At 53.8% G+C, this 20,659-nt stretch overlaps 1 long non-coding RNA gene and 1 pseudogene across 1 annotated transcript; one reads left to right on the forward strand and one right to left on the reverse strand.

Annotated features, from left to right (window-relative positions):
* Positions 1-20,659, forward strand: part of LOC106598402 (low-density lipoprotein receptor-related protein 6-like) — a 58,701-nt pseudogene that overhangs the window by 18,331 nt on the left and 19,711 nt on the right.
* Positions 7,579-8,023, reverse strand: LOC123732631 (uncharacterized). Its single transcript, XR_006763313.1, has 3 exons — positions 7,915-8,023; positions 7,766-7,810; positions 7,579-7,700 (listed from the first exon to the last, which is right to left on the reverse strand). It is a non-coding gene; the product is annotated as an uncharacterized lncRNA (long non-coding RNA).

The following is a 20,659-nucleotide window of genomic DNA, read 5'->3' on the forward strand; positions in this document are numbered from 1 at the left end:
ACGTAGCGCTGTGATGGGTTTAGCAGGAGGGTTAAGGTGGAAACGTAGCGCTGTGATGGGTTTAGCAGGAGGGTTAAGGTGGAAACGTAGCGCTGGGATGGGTTTAGCAGGAGGGTTAAGGTGGAAACGTAGCGCTGGGATGGGTTTAGCAGGAGGGTTAAGGTGGAAACGTAGCGCTGGGATGGGTTTAGCAGGAGGGTTAAGGTGGAAACGTAGCGCTGGGATGGGTTTAGCAGGAGGGTTAAGGTGGAAACGTAGCGCTGGGATGGGTTTAGCAGGAGGGTTAAGGTGGAAACGTAGCGCTGGGATGGGTTTAGCAGGAGGGTTAAGGAGGAAACGTAGCGCTGTGATGGGTTTAGCAGGAGGGTTAAGGTGGAAACGTAGCAGGATGGTTAAGGAGGAAACGTAGCGCTGGGATGGGTTTAGCAGGAGGGTTAAGGTGGAAACGTAGCGCTGTGATGGGTTTAGCAGGAGGGTTAAGGAGGAAACGTAGCGCTGGGATGGGTTTAGCAGGAGGGTTAAGGAGGAAACGTAGCGCTGGGATGGGTTTAGCAGGAGGGTTAAGGAGGAAACGTAGCGCTGTGATGGGTTTAGCAGGAGGGTTAAGGTGGAAACGTAGCGCTGTGATGGGTTTAGCAGGAGGGTTAAGGTGGAAACGTAGCGCTGGGATGGGTTTAGCAGGAGGGTTAAGGTGGAAACGTAGCGCTGGGATGGGTTTAGCAGGAGGGTTAAGGTGGAAACGTAGCGCTGTGATGGGTTTAGCAGGAGGGTTAAGGTGGAAACGTAGCGCTGGGATGGGTTTAGCAGGAGGGTTAAGGTGGAAACGTAGCGCTGGGATGGGTTTAGCAGGAGGGTTAAGGTGGAAACGTAGCGCTGTGATGGGTTTAGCAGGAGGGTTAAGGTGTCCCCCCTCCTCCTCTCTGTGTCCCCCTCCTCCTCCTCCTCCTCCTCCTCCTCCTCCTCTCTGTGTCCCCCCTCCTCCTCCTCCTCCTCTCTGTGTCCCCCCTACCAGAGGGAGGTATAGGAGTCCTTTATCTTCTAAGTTACTGGCAGCTATTAACACAGGGTAACAGCCAAGCCATGTTGGCATGCAGTGTGTTGGGGGGGTCTGGCCCTGCGTGTGGCGGCCCGGCCCTGCGTGTGGCGGCCCGGCCCTGCGTGTAAAAACAGCTCCCAGCCAGGCGGTGTTGCTGCCTGACGGTAAAAACAGCTCCCAGCCAGGCGGTGTTGCTGCCTGACGGTAAAAACAGCTCCCAGCCAGGCGGTGTTGCTGCCTGACGGTAAAAACAGCTCCCAGCCAGGCGGTGTTGCTGCCTGACGGTAAAAACAGCTCCCAGCCAGGCGGTGTTGCTGCCTGACGGTAAAAACAGCTCCCAGCCAGGCGGTGTTGCTGCCTGGACGGTAAAAACAGCTCCCAGCCAGGCGGTGTTGCTGCCTGACGGTAAAAACAGCTCCCAGCCAGGCGGTGTTGCTGCCTGACGGTAAAAACAGCTCCCAGCCAGGCGGTGTTGCTGCCTGACGGTAAAACAGCTCCCAGCCAGGCGGTGTTGCTGCCTGGCTCAGTCCGAGACACGGACCGAGTTACGGGTCAGAGTTGGTGGGAACTTTTTACTAACACGTTCTCCTCTGCAGGTACATGTACTGGACGGACTGGGGCGAGGTCCCTAAGATTGAGCGAGCGGGGATGGACGGTACAAGCAGAGCCATGATCATTGATAAGGAGATCTACTGGCCCAACGGGCTCACGCTGGACTACAGCCGGGAGAAACTGTACTGGGCGGACGCCAAGTTCAACTTCATACATCGCTCCAATCTGGATGGCACTGGGAGGTACAGTAACCAGCCAACCAATCACTATGGAGCCTCTAACCCCCCCTTCCTGTCTCTATGGAGCCTCTAACCCCCTCCCTTCCTCTAACCCCCTCCCTGTCTCTATGGAGCCTCTAACCCCCCTTTCTGTCTCTATGGAGCCTCTAACCCCCCTTTCCTGTCTCTATGGAGCCTCTAACCCCCCTTTCCTGACTCTATGGAGCCTCTAACCCCCCTTCCTGTCTCTATGGAGCCTCTAACCCCCCTTCCTGTCTCTATGGAGCCTCTAACCCCCCCTTTCCTGACTCTATGGAGCCTCTAACCCCCCTTCCTGTCTCTATGGAGCCTCTAACCCCCCTTCCTGTCTCTATGGGGCCTCTAACCCCCCTTTCCTGACTCTATGGAGCCTCTAACCCCCCTTCCTGTCTCTATGGAGCCTCTAACCCCCCTTTCCTGACTCTATGGAGCCTCTAACCCCCTTCCTGTCTCTATGGAGCCTCTAACCCCCCTTCCTGTCTCTATGGAGCCTCTAACCCCCCCTTTCCTGACTCTATGGAGCCTCTAACTCCCCTTCCTGTCTCTATGGAGCCTCTAACCCCCTCCCTTCCTCTAACCCCCCTTTCCTGTCTCTATGGAGCCTCTAACCCCCCTTTCCTGACTCTATGGAGCCTCTAAACCCCCTTCCTGTCTCTATGGAGCCTCTAACCCCTCCCTTCCTCTAACCCCCTTTCCTGTCTCTATGGAGCCTCTAACCCCCCTTTCCTGTCTCTATGGAGCCTCTAACCCCCCCTTTCCTGACTCTATGGAGCCTCTAACCCCCCTTCCTGTCTCTATGGAGCCTCTAACCCCCTCCCTTCCTCTAACCCCCTTTCATGTCTCTATGGAGCCTCTAACCCCCCTTTCCTGACTCTATGGAGCCTCTAACCCCCCTTCCTGTCTCTATGGAGCCTCTAACCCCTCCCTTCCTCTAACCCCCCTTTCCTGTCTCTATGGAGCCTCTAACCCCCCTTTCCTGACTCTATGGAGCCTCTAACCCCCCTTCCTGTCTCTATGGAGCCTCTAACCCCCTCCCCTTCCTCTAACCCCCCTTTCCTGTCTCTATGGAGCCTCTAACCCCCCTTTCCTGTCTCTATGGAGCCTCTAACCCCCTCCCTTCCTCTAACCCCTCCCTTCCTCTAACCCCCTCCCTTCCTCTATGGAGCCTCTAATCCCCCTTCCTGTCTGTATGGAGCCTCTAACCCCCCTTCCTGCCTCTATGGAGCCTCTAATCCCCTCCCTGTCTCTATGGAGCCTCTAACCCCCTTCCCTTCCTCTAACCCCCCTCCCTGTCTCTATGGAGCCTCTAACCCCCTCCCTGTCTCTATGGAGCCTCTAACCCCCCCTTTCCTGTCTCTATGGAGCCTCTAACCCCCCTCCCTTCCTCTAACCCCCCTTTCCTGTCTCTATGGAGCCTCTAACCCCCCTCCCTTCCTCTAACCCCCTCCCTGTCTCTATGGAGCCTCTAACCCCCCTCCCTGTCTCTATGGAGCCTCTAACCCCCCTCCCTTCCTCTAACCCCCTCCCTTCCTCTAACCCCTCCCTGACTCTATGGAGCCTCTAATCCCCCCTTCCTGTCTCTATGGAGCCTCTAACCCCCCTTCCTGCCTCTATGGAGCCTCTAATCCCCTCCCTGTCTCTATGGAGCCTCTAACCCCCTTCCCTTCCTCTAACCCCCCTCCCCTGTCTCTATGGAGCCTCTAACCCCCTCCCTGTCTCTATGGAGCCTCTAACCCCCCTCCCTGTCTCTATGGAGCCTCTAACCCCCTTTCCTGTCTCTATGGAGCCTCTAACCCCCTCCCTTCCTCTAACCCCCCTTTCCTGTCTCTATGGAGCCTCTAACCCCCCCTCCCTTCCTCTAACCCCCTCCCTGTCTCTATGGAGCCTCTAACCCCCCCCTTCCTCTAACCCCCCTCCCTGTCTCTATGGAGCCTCTAACCCCCCTCCCTGTCTCTATGGAGCCTCTAACCCCCTCCCTTCCTCTAACCCCCTCCCTGTCTCTATGGAGCCTCTACATGCTGTCTGTTTGCTCTGTCTCTCCAGGGAGGACTACTCCTACCACAGTACTAAACTAGTGTCTCTGTCTCTCCAGGGAGGACTACTCCTACCACAGTACTAAACTAGTGTCTCTGTCTCTCTGTATCTCCAGGGAGGACTACTCCTACCACAGTACTAAACTAGTGTCTCTGTCTCTCCAGGGAGGACTACTCCTACCACAGTACTAAACTAGTGTCTCTGTCTCTCTGTATCTCCAGGGAGGACTACTCCTACCACAGTACTAAACTAGTGTCTCTGTCTCTCCAGGGAGGACTACTCCTACCACAGTACTAAACTAGTGTCTCTGTCTCTCTGTATCTCCAGGGAGGACTACTCCTACCACAGTACTAAACTAGTGTCTCTGTCTCTCCAGGGAGGACTACTCCTACCACAGTACTAAACTAGTGTCTCTGTCTCTCCAGGGAGGACTACTCCTACCACAGTACTAAACTAGTGTCTCTGTCTCTCTGTCTCTCCAGGGAGGACTACTCCTACCACAGTACTAAACTAGTGTCTCTGTCTGTCCAGGGAGGACTACTCCTACCACAGTACTAAACTAGTGTCTCTGTCTCTCCAGGGAGGACTACTCCTACCACAGTACTAAACTAGTGTCTCTGTCTCTCCAGGGAGGACTACTCCTACCACAGTACTAAACTAGTGTCTCTGTCTCTCCAGGGAGGACTACTCCTACCACAGTACTAAACTAGTGTCTCTGTCTCTCCAGGGAGGACTACTCCTACCACAGTACTAAACTAGTGTCTCTGTCTCTCCAGGGAGGACTACTCCTACCACAGTACTAAACTAGTGTCTCTGTCTCTCCAGGGAGGACTACTCCTACCACAGTACTAAACTAGTGTCTCTGTCTCTCTGTCTCTCCAGGGAGGACTACTCCTACCACAGTACTAAACTAGTGTCTCTGTCTCTCTGTCTCTCCAGGGAGGACTACTCCTACCACAGTACTAAACTAGTGTCTCTGTCTCTCTGTCTCTCCAGGGAGGTGGTGGTGAAGGGAGACCTCCCTCACCCCTTCGCTCTGACGCTGTACGAGGAGACTCTGTTCTGGACCGACTGGAACACTCATTCCATCCACTCGTGTCAGAAGGAGACCGGAGAAGATCGGAGGAAGGTCCACTCGGACATCTTCTCTCCCATGGACATACACGTCTACAGCCAGACGAGACAACCTCTACGTGAGAACACACAGCCAATCGCTGGTCCCCACTGAATGACCTGGCTCCTCTCCCAATCAGAATATAGAATGATCAGGGCCCCTCCTCTCTGTGATCGGCTAGCTATGTCTAAGGACAGTAGATCTATGATCTGTTAGGTCTAGGACAATAGATCTATTATCTGTTAGGTCTAAGGACAATAGATCTATGATCTGTTAGGTCTAGGACAATAGATATGTTAGCTAGGTCTAGGACAGTAGATCTATGATCGGCTAGCTATGTCTAAGGACAATAGATCTATGATCGGCTAGCTAGGTCTAGGACAATAGATCTGTTAGCTAGGTCTAGGACAATAGATATATGATCTGTTAGCTAGGTCTAGGACAATAGATCTATGATCTGTTAGGTCTAGGACAATAGATCTATGATCTGTTAGCTAGGTCTAGGACAGTAGATCTATGATCGGCTAGCTATGTCTAAGGACAATAGATCTATGATCTGTTAGGTCTAGGGCAATAGATCTATGATCTGTTAACTCGGTTTAGGACAGTAGATCTATGATCGGCTAACTAGGTCTAGGACAATAGATCTGTTAGCTATGTCTAAGGACAATAGATCTATGATCTGTTAGGTCTAGGACAATAGATCTATGATCTGTTAGCTAGGTCTAGGACAGTAGATCTATGATCGGCTAGCTATGTCTAAGGACAATAGATCTATGATCTGTTAGGTCTAGGACAATAGATCTATGATCTGTTAGCTAGGTCTAGGACAGTAGATCTATGATCGGCTAGCTAGGTCTAGGACAATAGATCTGTTAGCTAGGTCTAGGACAATAGATATATGATCTGTTAGCTAGGTCTAGGACAATAGATCTATGATCTGTTAGCTAGGTCTAGGACAATAGATCTATGATCGGCTAGCTAGGTCTAGGACAATAGATCTATGATCGGCTAGCTAGGTCTAGGACAATAGATCTATGATTGGCTATCTAGGTCTAGGACAATAGATCTATGATCTGTTAGCTAGGTCTAGGACAATAGATCTATGATCGACTAGCTAGGTCTATGATCGACTAGCTAGGTTTAGGGCAATAGATCTATGATCTGTTAGCTAGGTCTAGGACAATAGATCTATGATCTGTTAGCAAGGTCTAGGACAATAGATCTATGATCTGTTAGCTAGGTCTAGGACAATAGATCTGTTAGCTAGGTCTAGGACAATAGATCTATGATCTGTTAGCTAGGTCTATGATCGACTAGCTAGGTTTAGGGCAATAGATCTATGATCTGTTAGCTAGGTCTAGGACAATAGATCTGTTAGCTCGGTCTAGGACAGTAGATCTATGATCGGCTAGCTAGGTCTAGGACAATAGATATATGATCTGTTAGCTTGGTCTAGGACAATAGATCTATGATCAGCTAGCTAGGTCTAGGACAATAGATCTATGATCGGCTAGCTAGGTCTAGGACAATTGATCTATGATCTGCTTGCTAGGTCTAGGACAAAGATCTATGATCGGCTAGCTAGGTCTAGGGTAATATATCTATGATCGGCTAGCTAGGTCTAGGGTAATATTTTTATGATCGGCTAGCTAGGTCTAAGGACAATAGATGTATGATCGACTAGCTAGGTCTAGGACAATAGATCTATGATCTGTTAGTTAGGTCTAGGACAATAGATCTGTTAGCTAGGTCTAGGACAATAAATCTATGATCGGCTAGCTAGGTCTAGGGTAATAGATCTATGATCGGCTAGCTAGGTCTAGGGTAATAGATCTATGATCGGCTAGCTAGGTCTAAGGACAATAGATCTATGATCTGTTAGCTAGGTCTAGGACAATAGATCTATGATCTGTTAGCTAGGTCTAGGGTAATAGATCTATGATCGGCTAGCTAGGTCTAAGGACAATAGATCTATGATCTGTTAGCTAGGTCTAGGACAATAGATCTATGATCTGTTAGCTAGGTCTAGGACAATAGATCTATGATCGGCTAGCTAGGTCTAGGACAATAGAATCCCTGTAGTCTGAGGTTTAATTCAGATAATTTGTCACAGTGCAGATGGACCTCACAGTGACCTCACAGTGACCTTAGCGACACATGGACCTCACAGTGACCTCACAGTGACCTCACAGTGACCTTAGCGACACATGGACCTCACAGTGACCTCACAGTGACCTCACAGTGACCTTAGCGACACATCGACCTCACAGTGACCTCACAGTGACCTCACAGTGACCTTAGCGACACATGGACCTCACAGTGACCTCACAGTGACCTCACAGTGACCTTAGCGACACATGGACCTCACAGTGACCTCACAGTGACCTTAGCGACACATGGACCTCACAGTGACCTTAGCGACACATGGACCTCACAATGACCTCACAGTGACCTTAGCAACACATGGACCTCACAGTGACCTTAGCGACACATGGACCTCACAGTGACCTTAGCGACACATGGACCTCACAGTGACCTTAGCGACACATGGACCTCACAGTGACCTTAGCGACACATGGACCTCACAGTGACCTTAGCGACACATGGACCTCACAGTGACCTTAGCGACACATGGACCTCACAGTGACCTTAGCGACACATGGACCTCACAGTGACCTTAGCGACACATGGACCTCACAGTGACCTCACAGTGACCTTAGCGACACATGGACCTCACAGTGACCTGACCGACACATGGACCTCAGTGACCTTAGCGACACATGGACCTCACAGTGACCTTAGCGACACATGGACCTCAGTGACCTTAGCGACACAGTGACCTTAGCGACACAGTGACCTCACAGTGACCTCACAGTGATCTCACAGTGACCTTAGCGACACATGGACCTCACAGTGACCTCACAGTGACCTTAGCGACACATGGACCTCACAGTGACCTTAGCGACACATGGACCTCACAGTGACCTTACAGTGACCTTAGCGACACAGTGACCTCACAGTGACCTCAGCGACACATGGACCTCACAGTGGTCAGATCACTGGCTAACATATTGTGTGTGTGTGTATATATACAAAGGTATGTGGACACCGATTCTTAGTGGATTCGGCTGTTTCAGCCACACCCGTCGCTGACAGGTGTATAAAATCCACCACACAGCCATGCAATCTCCATAGACAAACAGTGGCAGTAGAATGACCCCGTACCGAAGAGCTCAGTGACTTTCAACGTGGCACCGTCATAGGAATGCCACCTTTCCAAACAATTCAGTCAAGTTTGTGCCCCGCCGCAGCTGCCAAGGTCAACTGAAAGGTAAAGCAAGTAAAAAATCCGTCCGCGGTTACAACGCTCGCTACCGAGTTACAAACCGCCTCTGGAAGCGACGTCAGCACAGGAACTGTTCGTCGGGAGCTTCATGAAATGGGTTTCCGCGGCCGAGCAGCCGCACACACACAAGCCTAAAGATCAACACGGGTAATGCCAAGCGTCGTCTGGACTGGTGTAAAGCTCTTGGGCAGCGGAAACGCTTTCTCTGGAGTGATGAATCACGCTTCACCGTCTGGCAGTCTGATCGGATTAATCTGGGTTTGGCGGATGCCAGGGAGATGGCTATCTGCCAGAATGCATAGTGCCAACTGTAAAGTTTGGTGGAGGAGGAATAATGGTTTGGGGCTGGTTTTCATGGTTTGGGCTAGGCCCCTTAATCTTAACGCTACAGTATACAATGACATTCTAGACGATTCTGTGCTTCCAACTTTGTGGCAACAGTTTTGGGCGAGGCCCTTTCCTGTTTCAGCATGACAATGCCCCCCGTGCACAAAGCGAAGTCCATACAGAAATCGTTTGGAAGAACTTGACTGGCCTGCATAGAGCCCTGACCTCAACCCCATCGAACACCGTTGGGATGAATTGGAACACCGACTGCGAGCCAGGCCTAATCGCCCAACATCAGTGCCCGTCCTCACTAACGCTCTTGTGGTTGAATGGAAGCAAGTCCCAACATCTAGTGGAAAGCCTTCCCAGAAGAGTGGAGGCTGTTATAGCAGCAATGTCCCAACATCTAGTGGAAAGCCTTCCTAGAAGAGTGGAGGCTGTTATAGCAGCAATGTTCCAACATCTAGTGGAAAGCCTTCCTAGAAGAGTGGAGGCTGTTATAGCAGCAATGTACCAACATCTAGTGGAAAGCCTTCCCAGAAGAGAGGAGGCTGTTATAGCAGCAATGTCCCAACATCTAGTGGAAAGCCTTCCCAGAAGAGAGGAGGCTGTTATAGCAGCAATGTACCAACATCTAGTGGAAAGCCTTCCCAGAAGAGTGGAGGCTGTTATAGCAGCAAGGGACCAACTCCATATTTTAATACCCATGATTTATGGAATGAGATGATGGACCAGCAAATTGTTCCACATACTTTTAGTCATATGGTATAGTGTTCTACTCCAGATGTGTGGGGAAAGCTTCCTAGAAGAGTGGAGGTGTTAAGTAGCAGCAATGTACCGAACATCTAGTGGAAAGCCTTCCAGAAGAGAGGAGGCTGTTATAGTGGCAATGTGCCAACATCTAGTGGAAAGCTTCCCCAGAAGAGAGAGGAGGCTGTTGCAGCAGCAATGTACCAACATCTAGTGGAAAGCCTTCCTGAGAAGAGGGAGGCTGAAAAAGAGGGGGACCGACTCCATATTAATGCCCATGATTTATGGAATGAGATGATGGACCAGCAGGTGTCCACATACTTTTGGTCATGTAGTGTAGTGTTCTCTCCAGAGATAATGACTGGTCATGTAGTGTTCTCTCCAGAGGAAAATGTCTGGTCATGTAGTGTATTCTCCAGAGATAATGTCTGGTCATGTAGTGTTCTCTCCAGAGATAATGTCTGGTCATGTAGTGTTCTCTCCAGAGATAATGTCTGGTCATGTAGTGTTCTCTCCAGAGATAATGTCTGGTCATGTAGTGTTCTCTCCAGAGATAATGTCTGGTCATGTAGTGTTCTCTCCAGAGGATAATGTCTGGTCATGTAGTGTTCTCTCCAGAGGATAATGTCTGGTCATGTAGTGTTCTCTCCAGAGGATAATGTCTGGTCATGTAGTGTTCTCTCCAGAGGATAATGTCTGGTCATGTAGTGTTCTCTCCAGAGGATAATGTCTGGTCATGTAGTGTTCTCTCCAGAGATAATGTCTGGTCATGTAGTGTTCTCTCCAGAGATAATGTCTGGTCATGTAGTGTTCTCTCCAGAGATAATGTCTGGTCATGTAGTGTTCTCTCCAGAGATAATGTCTGGTCATGTAGTGTTCTCTCCAGAGATAATGTCTGGTCATGTAGTGTTCTCTCCAGAGATAATGTCTGGTCATGTAGTGTTCTCTCCAGAGATAATGACTGGTCATGTAGTGTTCTCTCCAGAGATAATGACTGGTCATGTAGTGTTCTCTCCAGAGATAATGTCTGGTCATGTAGTGTTCTCTCCAGAGATAATGTCTGGTCATGTAGTGTTCTCTCCAGAGATAATGTCTGGTCATGTAGTGTTCTCTCCAGAGATAATGTCTGGTCATGTAGTGTTCTCTCCAGAGATAATGTCTGGTCATGTAGTGTTCTCTCCAGAGATAATGTCTGGTCATGTAGTGTTCTCTCCAGAGATAATGTCTGGTCATGTAGTGTTCTCTCCAGAGATAATGTCTGGTCATGTAGTGTTCTCTCCAGAGATAATGTCTGGTCATGTAGTGTTCTCTCCAGAGATAATGTCTGGTCATGTAGTGTTCTCTCCAGAGATAATGTCTGGTCATGTAGTGTTTTCTCCAGAGATAATGTCTGGTCATGTAGTGTTCTCTCCAGAGGATAATGTCTGGTCATGTAGTGTTCTCTCCAGAGATAATGTCTGGTCATGTAGTGTTCTCTCCAGAGATAATGTCTGGTCATGTAGTGTACTCTCCAGAGGATAATGTCTACTCTGGTCATGTAGTGTTCTCTCCAGAGATAATGTCTGGTCATGTAGTGTACTAAATGGGGAATAGGGTGCCATTTGGGACGCGAGTGATAATGAATGAATGGTGTGTTTTATAATGTAGAACGGTTTCCTCTGACAGCGTGTTGTCTCCTTCCTGGACAGTGTCTTCTCCGTGCTCCGTGAGGAACGGAGACTGCTCCCATCTCTGTCTCCTGTCTCCCATCACACCCCTACTACCAGTGTGCCTGTCCCACCGGGTCCAGCTGCTAGAGGACGGAAAGACCTGCAGAGATGGTGAGACCTGCACCCACAGACACTCTCCTCTCTCTCTCTCTCCTCCACCCCTCCTGTATTCCTCTGACCCTCTCCTCTCTCTCTCTCCTCCACCCCTCCTGTATTCCCCTCTCCTCTCTCTCTCCTCCACCCCTCCTGTATTCCCCTCTCCTCTCTCTCTCTCTCTCCTCCACCCCTCCTGTATTCCCCCTCTCTCTCTCTCTCTCCTCCACCCCTCCTGTATTTCCCTCTCTCTCTCTCTCTCCTCCACCCCTCCTGTATTCCCCCTCTCCTCTCTCTCTCCTCCACCCCTCCTGTATTCCCCTGACCCTCTCCTCTCTCTCTCCTCCACCCCTCCTGTATTCCCCTGACCCTCTCCTCTCTCTCTCCTCCACCCCTCCTGTATTCCCCCTCTCCTCTCTCTCTCTCCTCCACCCCTCCTGTATTCCCCTGACCCTCTCCTCTCTCTCTCCTCCACCCCTCCTGTATTCCCCTCTCCTCTCTCTCTCTCCTCCACCCCTCCTGTATTCCCCCTCTCCTCTCTCTCTCTCCTCCACCCCTCCTGTATTCCCCTGACCCTCTCCTCTCTCTCTCCTCCACCCCTCCTGTATTCCCCCTCTCTCTCTCTCTCTCCTCCACCCTCCTGTATTCCCCCTCTCCTCTCTCTCTCCTCCATCCCTCCTGTATTCCCCTGACCCTCTCCTCTCTCTCTCTCCTCCACCCCTCCTGTATTCCCCTGACCCTCTCCTCTCTCTCTCTCCTCCACCCTCCTGTATTCCCCCTCTCCTCTCTCTCTCCTCCACCCCTCCTGTATTCCCCCTCCTCTCTCTCTCCTCCACCCTCCTCTATTCCCCTGACCCTCTCCTCTCTCTCTCTCCTCCACCCCTCCTGTATTCCCCTGACCCTCTCCTCTCTCTCTCTCCTCCACCCCTCCTGTATTCCCCCTCTCCTCTCTCTCTCCTCCACCCCTCCTGTATTCCCCTGACCCTCTCCTCTCTCTCTCTCCTCCACCCCTCCTGTATTCCCCTGACCCTCTCCTCTCTCTCTCCTCCACCCTCCTGTATTCCCCCTCTCTCTCTCTCTCCTCCACCCCTCCTGTATTCCCCTCCTCTCTCTCTCCTCCACCCTCCTCTATTCCCCTCTCCTCTCTCTCTCCTCCACCCCTCCTGTATTCCCCTGACCCTCTCCTCTCTCTCTCTCCTCCACCCCTCCTGTATTCCCCCTCTCCTCTCTCTCTCCTCCACCCCTCCTGTATTCCTGACCCTCTCCCTCTCTCTCTCCTCCACCCCTCCTGTATTCCCCTGACCCTCTCCTCTCTCTCTCCTCCACCCCTCCTGTATTCCCTCCTCTCTCTCTCCTCCACCCCTCCTGTATCCTCCTCTCTCTCTCTCTCCTCCACCCCTCCTGTATTCCCTGACCCTCTCCCTCTCTCTCTCCTCCACCCCTCCTGTATTCCCCCCCTCCTCTCTCTCTCCTCCACCCCTCCTGTATTCCCGCCTCTCCCTCTCTCTCTCCTCCACCCCTCCTGTATTCCCCCCCTCTCCCTCTCTCTCCTCCACCCCTCCTGTATTCCCTCTCCTCTCTCTCTCCTCCACCCCTCCTGTATTCCCCTCTCTCTCTCTCTCTCTCTCCTCCACCCCTCCTGTATTCCCCGGCCCTCTCCTCTCTCTCTCCTCCACCCCTCCTGTATTCCCCTGACCCTCTCCTCTCTCTCTCCTCCACCCCTCCTGTATTCCCCTCTCTCTCTCTCTCCTCCACCCCTCCTGTATTCCCTGCCCTCTCCTCTCTCTCTCTCCTCCACCCCTCCTGTATTCCCCCGACCCTCTCTCTCTCTCTCTCCTCCACCCTCCTGTATTCCTGACCCTCTCCTCTCTCTCTCCTCCACCCCTCCTGTATTCCCCTCTCCCTCTCTCTCTCCTCCACCCCTCCTGTATTCCCCTGACCTCTCCTCTCTCTCTCTCCTCCACCCCTCCTGTATTCCCCTGACCCTCTCCTCTCTCTCTCCTCCACCCCTCCTGTATTCCCCCTCTCCTCTCTCTCTCTCCTCCACCCTCCTGTATTCCCCCTCTCCTCTCTCTCTCTCCTCCACACCCTCCTGTATTCCCCTGACCCTCTCTCTCTCTCTCCTCCACCCCTCCTGTATTCCCCCTCTCCTCTCTCTCTCCTCCACCCTCCTGTATTCCCCTTCTCTCCTCTCCTCCACCCTCCTGTATTCCCCCTCTCCTCTCTCTCTCCTCCACCCCTCCTGTATTCCCCGACCCTCTCTCTCTCTCTCTCCTCCACCCCTCCTGTATTCCCCCCCTCTCCTCTCTCTCTCCTCCACCCCTCCTGTATTCCCCCTCTCCTCTCTCTCTCCTCCACCCCTCCTGTATTCCCGCCCTCTCTCTCTCTCTCCTCCACCCCTCCTGTATTCCCCCTCTCCTCTCTCTCTCCTCCACCCTCCTGTATTCCCTCCTCCTCTCTCTCTCTCCTCCACCCCTCCTGTATTCCCCTCTCTCTCTCTCTCTCCTCCACCCCTCCTGTATTCCCCTCTCCTCTCTCTCTCCTCCACCCCTCCTGTATTCCCCTCCCTCTCCTCTCTCTCTCTCCTCCACCCCTCCTGTATTCCCTCCCTCTCTCTCTCTCTCTCCTCCACCCCTCCTGTATTCCCCCTCTCCTCTCTCTCTCCTCCACCCCTCCTGTATTCCCCTCTCTCTCTCTCTCTCCTCCACCCCTCCTGTATTCCCGCCCTCTCCTCTCTCTCTCTCCTCCACCCCTCCTGTATTCCCCTCCTCTCTCTCTCCTCCACCCTCCTGTATTCCGACCCTCTCCTCTCTCTCTCTCCTCCACCCCTCCTGTATTCCCCTGACCCTCTCTCTCTCTCTCCTCCACCCCTCCTGTATTCCCCCTCTCCTCTCTCTCTCCTCCACCTCCTGTATTCCCCTCTCCTCTCTCTCTCTCCTCCACCCCTCCTGTATTCCCCCTCTCTCTCTCTCTCTCCTCCACCCCTCCTGTATTCCCCCTCTCCTCTCTCTCTCTCCTCCACCCCTCCTGTATTCCCCGACTCTCTCTCTCTCTCTCCTCCACCCCTCCTGTATTACCTCCCTCCTCTCTCTCTCCTCCACCCCTCCTGTATTCCCCTGACCCTCTCCTCTCTCTCTCCTCCACCCTCCTGTATTCCCCCTCTCTCTCTCTCTCTCCTCCACCCCTCCTGTATTCCCCTGACCCTCTCCTCTCTCTCTCCTCCACCCCCTCCTGTATTCCCCTAACCCTCTCCTCTCTCTCTCCTCCACCCCTCCTGTATTCCCCCTCTTCTCTCTCTCTCCTCCACCCCTCCTGTATTCCCCTGACCCTCTCCTCTCTCTCTCCTCCACCCCTCCTGTATTCCCTGACCCTCTCCTCTCTCTCTCCTCCACCCCTCCTGTATTCCCCTGACCCTCTCCTCTCTCTCTCCTCCACCCTCCTGTATTCCCCTGACCCTCTCCTCTCTCTCTCCTCCACCCCTCCTGTATTCCCCTGACCCTCTCCTCTCTCTCTCTCCTCCACCCCTCCTGTATTCCCCCCTCTCTCTCTCTCTCCTCCACCCCTCCTGTATTCCCCCCCTCTCTCTCTCTCCTCCACCCCTCCTGTATTCCCTCTCTCTCTCTCTCTCCTCCACCCTCCTGTATTCCCTGACCCTCTCCTCTCTCTCTCCTCCACCCCTCCTGTATTCCCCTGACCCTCTCCTCTCTCTCTCCTCCACCCTCCTGTATTCCCCCTCTCTCTCTCTCTCTCCTCCACCCCTCCTGTATTCCCTGACCCTCTCCTCTCTCTCTCCTCCACCCCTCCTGTATTCCCCTGACCCTCTCTCTCTCTCCTCCACCCCTCCTGTATTCCCCCTCTCCTCTCTCTCTCCTCCACCCCTCCTGTATTCCCCCTCTCTCTCTCTCTCTCCTCCACCCTCCTGTATTCCCTGACCCTCTCCTCTCTCTCTCCTCCACCCCTCCTGTATTCCCCTCTCTCTCTCTCTCTCCTCCACCCCTCCTGTATTCCCCTGACCCTCTCCTCTCTCTCTCCTCCACCCCTCCTGTATTCCCCCTCTCCTCTCTCTCTCCTCCACCCTCCTGTATTCCCCCCTCTCCTCTCTCTCTCCTCCACCCCTCCTGTATTCCCCTGACTCTCTCTCTCCTCCACCCTCCTGTATTCCCCTGACCCTCTCCTCTCCTCCACCCCTCCTGTATTCCCCCTCTCCTTCTCTCTCTCCTCCACCCCTCCTGTATTCCCCCTCTCCTCTCTCTCTCCTCCACCCCTCCTGTATTCCCCCTCTCCTCTCTCTCTCCTCCACCCCTCCTGTATTCCCCCTCTCCTCTCTCTCTCCTCCACCCCTCCTGTATTCCTTCCTCTCTCTCTCCTCCACCCTCCTGTATTCCCTGACCCTCTCCTCTCTCTCTCCTCCACCCCTCCTGTATTCCCCCTGACCCTCTCCTCTCTCTCTCTCCTCCACCCCCTCCTGTATTCCCTTCCTCTCTCTCTCCTCCACCCCTCCTGTATTCCCCCTCTCCTCTCTCTCTCCTCCACCCCTCCTGTATTCCCCTGACCCTCTCTCTCTCCTCCACCCTCCTGTATTCCCCCTCTCCCTCTCTCTCTCCTCCACCCTCCTGTATTCCCCTGACCCTCTCCTCTCTCTCTCTCCTCCACCCTCCTGTATTCCCCTCTCTCTCTCTCTCTCCTCCACCCTCCTGTATTCCCCTGACCCTCTCCTCTCTCTCTCTCCTCCACCCCTCCTGTATTCCCCTCTCCTCTCTCTCTCCTCCACCCTCCTGTATTCCCCCTCTCCTCTCTCTCTCTCCTCCACCCCTCCTGTATTCCCCTGACCCTCTCCTCTCTCTCTCCTCCACCCCTCCTGTATTCCCCTGACCCTCTCTCTCTCTCTCCTCCACCCCTCCTGTATTCCCCCTCTCCTCTCTCTCTCCTCCACCCCTCCTGTATTCCCCCTCTCCTCTCTCTCTCCTCCACCCCTCCTGTGATTCCCCCTCTCCTCTCTCTCTCCTCCACCCCTCCTGTATTCCCCTCTCCTCTCTCTCTCCTCCACCCCTCCTGTATTCCCCCTCTCCTCTCTCTCTCCTCCACCCCTCCTGTATTCCCCCTCTCCTCTCTCTCTCCTCCACCCCTCCTGTATTCCCCTGACCCTCTCCTCTCTCTCTCCTCCACCCTCCTGTATTCCCCTGACCCTCTCCTCTCTCTCTCCTCCACCCCTCCTGTATTCCCGCCTATCCTCTCCTCTCTCTCTCCTCCACCCCTCCTGTATTCCCCTGACCCTCTCCTCTCTCTCTCTCCTCCACCCTCCTGTATTCCCATCTCTCTCTCTCTCTCCTCCACCCCTCCTGTATTCACTCTCCTCTCTCTCTCTCCTCCACCCCTCCTGTATTCCTCTCCTCTCTCTCTCTCCTCCACCCCTCCTGTATTCCCCTGACCCTCTCTCTCTCTCTCTCCTCCACCCCTCCTGTATTCCCCCTCTCCTCTCTCTCTCCTCCACCCCTCCTTATTCCCCTACCCTCTCTCTCTCCTCCACCCCTCCTGTATTCCCCCTCTCCCATCTCTCTCCCCCTCCAGGTGACTCACCTCTCCCATCTCTCTCCCCCTCCAGGTGACTCACCTCTCCCATCTCTCTCCCCCCCTCCAGGTGACTCACCTCTCCCATCTCTCTCCCCCCTCCAGGTGACTCACCTCTCCCATCTCTCTCCCCCCTCCAGTTGACTCACCTCTCCCATCTCTCTCCCCCTCCAGGTGACTCACCTCTCCCATCTCTCTCCCCCCTCCAGGTGACTCACCTCTCCCATCTCTCTCCCCCCCTCCAGGTGACTCACCTCTCCCATCTCTCTCCCCCTCCAGGTGACTCACCTCTCCCATCTCTCTCCCCCCCTCCAGGTGACTCATCTCCCATCTCCTCCCTCCAGGTGACTCATCTCTCCCATCTCTCTCCCCCTCCAGGTGACTCACCTCTCCCATCTCTCTCCCCTCCAGGTGACTCACCTCTCCCATCTCTCTCCCCCCCCAGGTGACTCACCTGTCCCATCTCTCTTCCCCCCTCCAGGTGACTCACCTCTCCCATCTCTCTCCCCCCCTCCAGGTGACTCCACCTCTCCCATCTCTCTCCCCCCTCCAGGTGACTCATCTCTCCCATCTCTCTCCCCCTCCAGGTGACTCACCTCTCCCATCTCTCTCCCCCTCCAGGTGACTCACCTCTCCCATCTCTCTCCCCCTCCAGGTGACTCACCTCTCCCATCTCTCTCCCCTCCAGGTGACTCACCTGTCCCATCTCTCTCCCCCTCCAGGTGACTCACCTCTCCCATCTCTCTCCCCCTCCAGATGACTCACCTCTCCCATCTCTCTCCCCCCTCCAGGTGACTCACCTCTCCCATCTCTCTCCCCCTCCAGGTGACTCACCTCTCCCATCTCTCTCCCCCCCTCCAGGTGACTCACCTCTCCCATCTCTCTCCCCCTCCAGGTGACTCACCTCTCCCATCTCTCTCCCCCCTCCAGGTGACTCACCTCTCCCATCTCTCTCCCCCCTCCAGGTGACTCACCTCTCCCATCTCTCTCCCCCTCCAGGTGACTCACCTCTCCCATCTCTCTCCCCCCTCCAGGTGACTCACCTCTCCCATCTCTCTCCCCCTCCAGGTGACTCACCTCTCCCATCTCTCTCCCCCTCCAGGTGACTCACCTCTCCCATCTCTCTCCCCCTCCAGGTGACTCACCTCTCCCATCTCTCTCCCCCTCCAGGTGCCACTCAGCTCCTCCTCCTGGCCCGGAGGACTGACCTGCGCCGCATTTCTCTGGACACGCCCGACTTCACCGACGTCATCCTCCAGACGGGACGACATCCGCCACGCCATCGCCATCGACTTCACGACCCGGTGGACGGACACGTCTATTGGACCGACGACGAGGTCCGGGCCATCAGGAGGTCCTACCTGGACGGCTCTGACGCTCAGTTCATCGTCACCTCACAGGTGCTGGGCCAGATAGTTACTACATTTGGTAACAGCAGCAGGAAGTGGCTGGGCCAGATAGTTACTACATTTGGCCAACAGCAGCAGGTCGCTAACAGCTGGGCCAGATAGTTCTACATTTGGTAACAGCAGCAGGTCACCTAACAGCTGGCCAGATAGTTACTACATTTGGTAACAGCAGCAGCAGGTCGCTAATAGCTGGGCCAGATAGTTACTACATTTGGTAACAGCAGCAGGAAGTGGCTGGGCCAGATAGTTACTACATTTGGTAACAGCAGCAGGTCGCTAACAGTGCTGGGCCAGATAGTTACTACATTTGGTAACAGCAGCAGGAAGTGGCTGGGCCAGATAGTTACTACATTTGGTAACAGCAGCAGGAAGTGGCTGGGCCAGATAGTTACTACATTTGGTAACAGCAGCAGGTCGCTAACAGCTGGGCCAGATAGTTACTACATTTGGTAACAGCAGCAGAGGTCGGCTGGGCCAGATAGTTACTACATTTGGTAACAGCAGCAGGTCGAACAGCTGGGCCAGATAGTTACTACATTTGGTAACAGCAGCAGGTCGCTAACAGCTGGGCCAGATAGTTACTACATTTGGTAACAGCAGCAGCAGGTCGCTAACAGCTGGGCCAGATAGTTACTACATTTGGTAACAGCAGCAGCAGGTCGCTAACAGCTGGGCCAGATAGTTACTACATTTGGTAACAGCAGCAGGTCGCTAACAGCTGGGCCAGATAGTTACTACATTTGGTAAAGCAGCAGCAGGTCGCTAACAGCTGGGCCAGATAGTTACTACATTTGGTAACAGCAGCAGGTCACTAATAGCTGGGCCAGAAGTTAATGACGCAGCGGGCTAACAGCTGGGCCAGATAGTTACTACATTTGGTAACAGCAGCAGGAAGTGGCTGGGCCAGAAGTTACTACATTTGGTAACAGCAGCAGGAAGTGGCTGGGCCAGATAGTTAATACATTTGGTAACAGCAGCAGGAAGTGCCAGTTAGTGACCAACTCTGCAGAGCTTCTTCCAGAACAACATTCATGTGGATCTACTCTAACCTGATCTCTTCTCTCTCAGGTGAACCACCCCGACGGCATCGCGGTGGACTGGATCGCCGGAACCTGTACTGGACGGACACGAGAACGGACCGCATCGAGGTCACGCGACTCAACGGAACCATGAGGAAGATCCTCATATCGGAGGACCTGGACGAACCGCGAGCCATCGTCCTGGATCCTGTCGCTGGGTAACTGCTGTCTCCTATACTAACCCTGAACCAGGGCTCGTCCTGGATCCTGTCGCTGGGTAACTGCTGTCTCCTATACTAACCCTGAACCAGGGCTCGTCCTGGATCCTGTCGCTGGGTAACTGCTGTCTCCTATACTAACCCCTGAACCAGGGCTCGTACTGGATCCTGTCGCTGGGTAACTGCTGTCTCCTATACTAACCCTGAACCAGGGCTCGTACTGGATCCTGTCGCTGGGTAACTGCTGTCTCCTATACTAACCCTGAACCAGGGCTAGTCCTGGATCCTGTCGCTGGGTAACTGCTGTCTCTATACTAACCCTGAACCAGGGCTCGTCCTGGATCCTGTCGCTGGGTAACTGCTGTCTCCTATACTAACCCTGAACCAGGGCTCGTACTGGGTCCTGTCGCTGGGTAACTGCTGTCTCCTATACTAACCCTGAACCAGGGCTCGTCCTGGATCCTGTCGCTGGGTAACTGCTGTCTCCTATACTAACCCTGAACCAGGGCTCGTCCTGGATCCTGTCGCTGGGTAACTGCTGTCTCCTATACTAACCCTGAACCAGGGCTCGTACTGGGTCCTGTCGCTGGGTAACTGCTGTCTCCTATACTAACCCTGAACCAGGGCTCGTACTGGGTAACTGCTGTCTCTATACTAACCCTGAACCAGGGCTCGTACTGGATCCTGTCGCTGGGTAACTGCTGTCTCCTATACTAACCCTGAACCAGGGCTCGTCCTGGGTCCTGTCGCTGGGTAACTACTGTCTCTATACTAACCCTGAACCAGGGCTCGTACTGGATCCTGTCGCTGGGTAACTGCTGTCTCCTATACTAACCCTGAACCAGGGCTCGTACTGGATCCTGTCGCTGGGTAACTGCTGTCTCCTATACTAACCCTGAACCAGGGCTCGTACTGGGTCCTGTCGCTGGGTAACTGCTGTCTCCTATACTAACCCTGAACCAGGGCTCGTCCTGGATCCTGTCGCTGGGTAACTGCTGTCTCCTATACTAACCCTGAACCAGGGGCTCGTACTGGGTCCTGTCGCTGGGTAACTGCTGACTCTATACTAACCCTGAACCAGGGCTCGTACTGGGTCCTGTCGCTGGGTAACTGCTGTCTCTATACTAACCCTGAACCAGGGCTCGTACTGGGTCCTGTCGCTGGGTAACTGCTGTCTCCTATACTAACCCTGAACCAGGGCTCGTACTGGGTCCTGTCGCTGGG

This window comes from Salmo salar, unplaced genomic scaffold (assembly GCF_905237065.1).
Source record: "Salmo salar unplaced genomic scaffold, Ssal_v3.1, whole genome shotgun sequence".
Lineage (NCBI taxonomy): Eukaryota > Metazoa > Chordata > Actinopteri > Salmoniformes > Salmonidae > Salmo > Salmo salar.